This window comes from Pinus tabuliformis, chromosome 7 (assembly GCF_031772625.1).
Source record: "Pinus tabuliformis cultivar Carrire ecotype Pingquan chromosome 7, CPIR1, whole genome shotgun sequence".
Classification (NCBI taxonomy): domain Eukaryota; kingdom Viridiplantae; phylum Streptophyta; class Pinopsida; order Pinales; family Pinaceae; genus Pinus; species Pinus tabuliformis.
In genome coordinates this window covers 1,110,474,585-1,110,481,480 of record NC_142293.1, presented here as the reverse complement: position 1 = coordinate 1,110,481,480, position 6,896 = coordinate 1,110,474,585, and positions in this window count along the sequence as shown.

Sequence of the window (6,896 nt, the reverse complement as noted above, 5' to 3'; positions counted from 1 at the left end):
GGATAGTTTTATGACCCTGAAATCCATGGTAGAGGAAATTTATAGGGACTATAAGAAACATAGAGATGAAGATGCATCAAGCTCCAAACAAGGCAAAGGAGTAGAAGAATCTCTCCCCCATGACCACTCCAAAGGAAAAGGAAAATAAGAAAAATTCCTCACGCCTCCTAATAGCCCTGAAAATAAAAAGAAGACATCTTTGATTAAATTAGATGTTAAATTTGATTTACCAATATATGATGGAGAGTTGAATGCAAAGAAGCTGGATAATTGGATCAGACAAATTGATGTTTATTGCAGAGTACAGAGCATTGACTCAGATAAGAGTAAGATTCAGCTGGCCATCCTACGCTGGCTAGCCTACGCTTTGGAGGCACTACCTTAGTATGGTGGGAAGGCATGACACAAGCTGACATGAAGAAACATGGTAAGATTCTTTATGTCTGAAGTGAATTTGTTTTTTCAATTAAAAAGAAATTCTATCCACCAGCCTACATGCAGCAAGCCATGATGAGCTGGAAAACTCTTCGACAACTAAAGGGGCAAAGTGTACAAGGTTACACCCAAGAATTTAGGAAATGAGCTTTGATTCTAGGAATTTCTTTAGACTCACCTGAGACTCTATTGAAGTATATAGGTGGTTTACACAGCTACATGAGGCACACTATCTTCATGTTTAATCCCACTAGTATAGATGAAGTATCCATTCAGGCTACGCATCTTGAAGCTAGAGGTAAGAATGGGAACCCAGAAGTTGGGGGATCATCCAAACCCACTGCAAGAAAGAATAAGGAGAAAAGAAAATAGAAATGGAAAGAGAGGAAGACAAACACTATATAGAAAAGCAAGTCTTCATGCACTCATTGTAAGAAGGATGGGCATGATGATGAACACTGTTGGATTCTACATCCTAGGCTGAAACCTAAGAATTTTTAGGGCAAGAAGAAGAAGATTGTTGCAGCTATTCAAAAAGATTTGGGATTAGACTCAGGAGGTGAAGCAACAATCACAACCACAAGTATAAAAGGTAAAAATTCTGAAGCATCTACTAGTAATTCTGCACAATTTACTGATAATGAAGAAAATGAGAGAAAAAGACGTGAGCTTTTTCATATTCGAGTTATTTCCAATCATCAAAGGATTGATACTTTGTTTGATAGTGGCTCACAAGCAAATTTAATTTCTGAAGCAATTGTAAAGAAGTTTGGATTACTAACCACACCTCACAAGAAACCATATCCATTAGGTTGTCTATGTGATAAAGCAAATCTACAAGTGACTAGACAATGTAAACTTAAGTTTTATTTTGGGTCAGCATTTGTAGATGAGGTTGAGTTAGATATAGTTCCTTTGGATATATGTGGAATTTTTTTAGGAAGTCCTTACTTGTATGATAGAAAAGATATTTTCTATAAAGTTGAGAACAAGTATCTACTCGTTAAAGATGGAATTGAATATATTGTAAGAGCTCATAAGCTCAAGAATAATTATACTCTCATAAACTCAGGGAAAATGAAACGAATTGTAAATTCATGCAAACAATTTTTACTGATGGTTGTAAAGGAAAAGAAACCTGATAAAGCCAACGTATTTGAGGGCTGTGATGCTAAACAGCAAGCTGATTTAGAAAAAGTTGTTTCAAAATATGATGTATTGTTTCAAGAACCTAAAGGTCTGCCACCCAAAAAGGAAATAGTGCATGATATTAATTTGCAACAAGATGCTCCATTACCTAACATCGGAATGTACAGGTTGTTCACTTTAGAGAATGCAGAAATCAAGAAGCAGGTACAGGAGCTACTCGAGAAAGGGTTCATTAGAACTAGCACATCAGCATGTGGGTCTCCAATTGTTTTGGTGAAAAAGAAAGATGGCTCGTGGAGAATGCGCTTTTATTACTGAGCATTGAATAAGATAAGGATCAAAAATCTTTATCCCCTTCCTCGCATAGATGATCTATTAGATCAATTGAAAGAGGCTGTTTATTTTTCCAAGTTAGACTTGCATAGTGGCTATCATTAGGTCAGAGTTGCATAACAAGATGCATGGAAGACTTCTTTCAAAATAAAGCAGGGATTGCATGAGTGGCTAGTTATGCCTTTTGGGTAAACTAATGCTCCTGCTACTTTCAAGAGAGTAATGAATGATGTACTCAGACCTTTTCTTGATGATTTTGTTATTCTATACCTGGATGACATTCTTATATTTATCAAAATGTTGGAAGAACATTTAAATCATGTTAAGCAGACACTGGATGTTTTGAAAAGAGAAAAACTTTATGTTAAACTCTCAAAGTGTGAATTTGGCAAAACATCTTTGAATTATTTGGGACATATAGTAGGGGGTGGTGAATTGAAGATAAATCCCTCTAAGTTTGTAGTCATTATAAACTAGCCTAAACCCAAATCTGCTACAGAAGTTAGAAGCTTCTTAGGAGTAGCACAATATTGGAGAAATCTTATTTCTAAATTTTCCTTAATTGCAGCTCCCTTACATGCTTTAACAGGATTGAACAAGGTGTTTCAGTGGGGAGGAAAACATCATAAAGCCTTCGACACCTTGAAAGAAAAGATTAGTACAGCACCAGTACTAGCATTGCCTGATCTTCAAAGACCATTTGAGATTGAAACAGATGCCAGTAACTATGCCATGGGAGCAGTGTTGATGCAGAACGGTAAACCCATATGTTATCATTCTGAGACATTTAATTTTGTAGTAGTTAACTATCCCACATATGATAAAGAATTCTATGAATTAGTACAGAGTGTGAAAAAGTGGAAACAATACTTAATGGGCAAAGAGACAGTTATACATACTGATCATCAACCACTTCAATATCTACACTCCCAAACTAAGTTGCAGCAATCAAGACACTATAGCTGAATGGGTTTTCTACAACAGTTTCATTTAGTCATCAGATATAAAAAGGGCATACACAAAAAAGTTATAGATATTCTATCTAGACCAATTATAAATGCATCTACTATACTTAAGCATAATTCAGTATTGCATGAAAGCTACATTGAACAATATGCTCAAGATATAGATTTTAAATATGTATATGCAATTTTAAGTCAAGGCAAACGGGTAGAAGAATTTGATTATCATATTAAGGACCAACTCTTGTATCATTGTGGGAAGCTATGCATTCCACAAACTGAAAGAGTAAAGATAATCTGAGAAGCACACATGTCTCTAATATCAGGTCACTTTGGTGTAAGTAAAACGGTTGCACAGCTGCAAAGATTTTATTATTGGCCAAAAATGAATGAGATAATTTCTAGATATCTAAGAGGGTGTACCATGTGTGCTAAAAGCAAGCCTAACAATAGAAAACTAGGCTTGTACACTCCATTACCAGTTCCTTCTCATCCTTGGGAAAGTATTTCCATGGACTTCGTTGGAGGACTGCCTAAATCTAGGAAAGGTCATGACTATTTATATATTGTTGTGGATAGGTTCAGAAAAATGTGTATTTTAATACCTTGTAACAAACAGATTACAGCTGAACAAACTACAAAGTTGTTCTTTCAGCATATATGAGTTCATTTTGGATTACCCACTTCCATAATATTTGATCGAGATACCCGATTTGTTGGGAAATTTTGGTCAAGTTTGTAGGAATTGATGGACACCAGGCTGAAGAAAAGCACAGCTTTTCATCCGCAAATCGATGGTCAAACAGAAGTGGTCAATAGGACAGTGATCCAGTTTCTCAGAGGCTATTGCAGCAAGCATCCCAAACTTTGGGATGAACATTTATGTTATGTGCAGCATGCTTACAACCGAGATAAACATTCTTCTACACAGAGATCTCCTTTTGAAACCCGTTTTGGTTTCACACCAAGGTCTCCTTTGGATTTTGTCTTTGGTAAAGACATAGCAGTTGATGGACACAATGATGTGGACAAGGCAACCAAGTTCATTAAAAAAATCCAAGAGATTCACTGGGCAGTACAAGAACAGCTGGAAAAGAGCCAAGCCAAGTACAAGGCAAGACATGACAAGCATCGAATGGAGCATAGTTTCCAAGTTGATGATCAAGTCTGGCTATATATCAGCAAAGACTGAATGCAAGGATAAGGTAAGAAGTTGAAGCCGATAAGGTATGGACCTTTCAAGATACTTGAGAAAATTGGTGAGAATGCTTTTCACCTTGATCTACCAGCTTACATGCACATCTACTCAGTTGTTAATGCAGACAGCTTGAGACTATTTGAACCTTCATTAATTGAAGATCCCAAAGAGCAGATTCAATTGCCTTCTATTGATGATCTATTACCTAAATATCTTAATGAGTTGCAGGAAGATACAGTTCTGGACAGGAAAGTAAGAACTACACGCAGAGGGGATGTTGAGTGCCTCAGGATCAGACTCAAAGGTTCAAAGCCAAGCAGTGCGAAATGGATAGAAATTGAGCAAGCGAGGAAGAAATACCCTCACTTGATTGATGCTTGAAAGAAAACCAAATTTTGGTGGTCCAAAAGCATTTTCAATGGGAAGGTTGTGATCCGAATTGGATCCTAAAACTCTCTAAGTTTTCATGACTATTTCAAATGATGCTAAAAGATTCAAGTCCTAGAAAAGATCAAAGCTATTAGAAGGAATCCTCATAACAATTGCATTTGTGGCCAGAGCGGAGCAATGAGGACCCTCGGTCAAGCGCACAAATCATTGGCCCATGGTAAAGCGCAATGGCACAAAACTAGCAAAACCGGAGGCTAATTCGGGAAATAGAGGTGGATTTTGATACGTGATTAGTGTTATCGTAGGGCATCCCCCTCAGTGAAGGAAAGCCCTGAAATGCTCGGACTCGAAAATGCTATAAAATTTGGAAAAGTAATTGTTTCATTTCCGTAGCACGGGATTCCCCAAAACTGGCAGGATATCAGAAGGCTTTGAGGCAATAAGCAGTTTTGACTGAGTCCCGCCGGATGCCACACATCGAGCGACACGCGTCCGGTAGAAGAGAGAGAAAACCGCCAGAATTAGATGGGTAAACGTCGTTTGACTTGTCTGCCCAATATGAAGGACGACTGTAGGATCTAAGGGGCCCAGATCGATGGCAGAGATACATCCCGATGGCTGATCGGATTTGACAGGTCAAAAAGCAAGATGACATGGATTTGAAGTCTGACATGGATGATGAGTTGGTAAACAATTCGTTTTTGTGGGCGATCTTGAAGCAAAGAGATTTAACGGCCATTCGAATATTATTCAGGGAATCTGACACCCAGTTCATTATAAAATAAGTGGCCACCTCCCTGCGAGGTGTTACCCAGTGATGATGACGCATAGTAGAGGAATTCAAATGGACAGAGGAAAGGAAACCAGAAGGCCGGGAAGCGGAAATGAACAGTCAAAAGAACAAACTAGCTTTAAAGCCATAAACTGACAGAAGCAGAGGGAGTAGCATATAGAGAGGCAACACACAAAGATGCAGAAAGCTAATAGCAAATAACAGAGAGTAGAAGTCGAGCTGACCTAAAGGCAGCATTGAGCCAGACAGAGCCAGAGAGAGTCAGAGAGTCTGTGTACTCCATTGAAGGCTTGAGAGGTTCAAGCAAACTCCTTGGCATAGGCCTGTCATACTACTGTGACCCTCAGAGGTCGAGTTTCAGTAAGGAGAGTTTGTGCACTCCATTCCTACTGACTTCATTCTGTTAGTGAGACTCAAATCGAGTTCATTTTTGTAAAACTCTACTTGAAACATAATAGAGAGGCCACCACTGAAAGGTTGGACTAGGAGACGTAGCCCAGGAGCATTGGGCGAACTCATTAAACTTGTTTTGTTTACATGTTTGAATGTTATGTTTTCTCTTATTGCCTCAGTGTTTATGTATTCTAGCAATCTTATCGATCTGTTGCATAAGTAACATAGGAACATCCATGCACATGCGTCTGTAATACCTTTTATTCTTTGTCCTGGATAAATTCCAGATCAATTATCTTTAACCATCCTCCATTTTTATGAGATTATTTTTCATTCTTCTATTCTTAGTCTTTTATTTTTTATTCTAAATTAAAATTATTATCATAGAAATTAATATATCGAATTATATTAAAATAATGTATTTAATATTAATCTCTATAATAATATTATACCATTGGTACATTATTGTTTGGATTTAATATTACAGTCCCCTATAAGATTATAATAATAATTAATAATATTAAATTAAATACTATTCCATCAATAAAAGATAGGGTCAGACCCTAACCCACTACACTTTTTAAACTAACTATTTATATATGACATTACTTTTAAACATTTAACTTATGATTTCTAAATAATATTAGTTTCCATTACTATTAGTCAAACCCTAACAAACTATTTTATTAATTATCTCTAGACATTACTACTACAATTGTTAATATGAATTAGCTCTAAAAATTAATATTTAATTCCAATATTCCATTTATAATACCGAAATTTAATATTTATTTATTACACAACAGTTACTTTGTAACTAAATTTAATTTTATCATTTAAAATATCGAAACTAAATATTTATTTACTACATTCTTGTTACCTAACAGCTATTTCCCAACGGCTATTTTCCAACAACAAACTCTGGGCAGTGATGCAGCCTTGCTATTTATTCCCTCAGATCTATTGATTTCTCACCTTGTCCTGAGGATGAACCACATTAGATGGTTCGAAACGTTGACCAAATCCTAATGATGTGATTAATCCAAAAGACTGATATCAACATTATGGATCACAAAAGTCTCATATCTAACATACTTCAATCTCCTCCAGTTCGTTGTTTGATTTTTTGTCCAATCTTATATTTTAATGGAAAAAAATTGGCAACCGTTCATGGCCGCTTTTTTTAGTGGCAGTGCTGATATTTGTCACAATGAGACTGGTCTAAATATTTCTCAGATGTTCT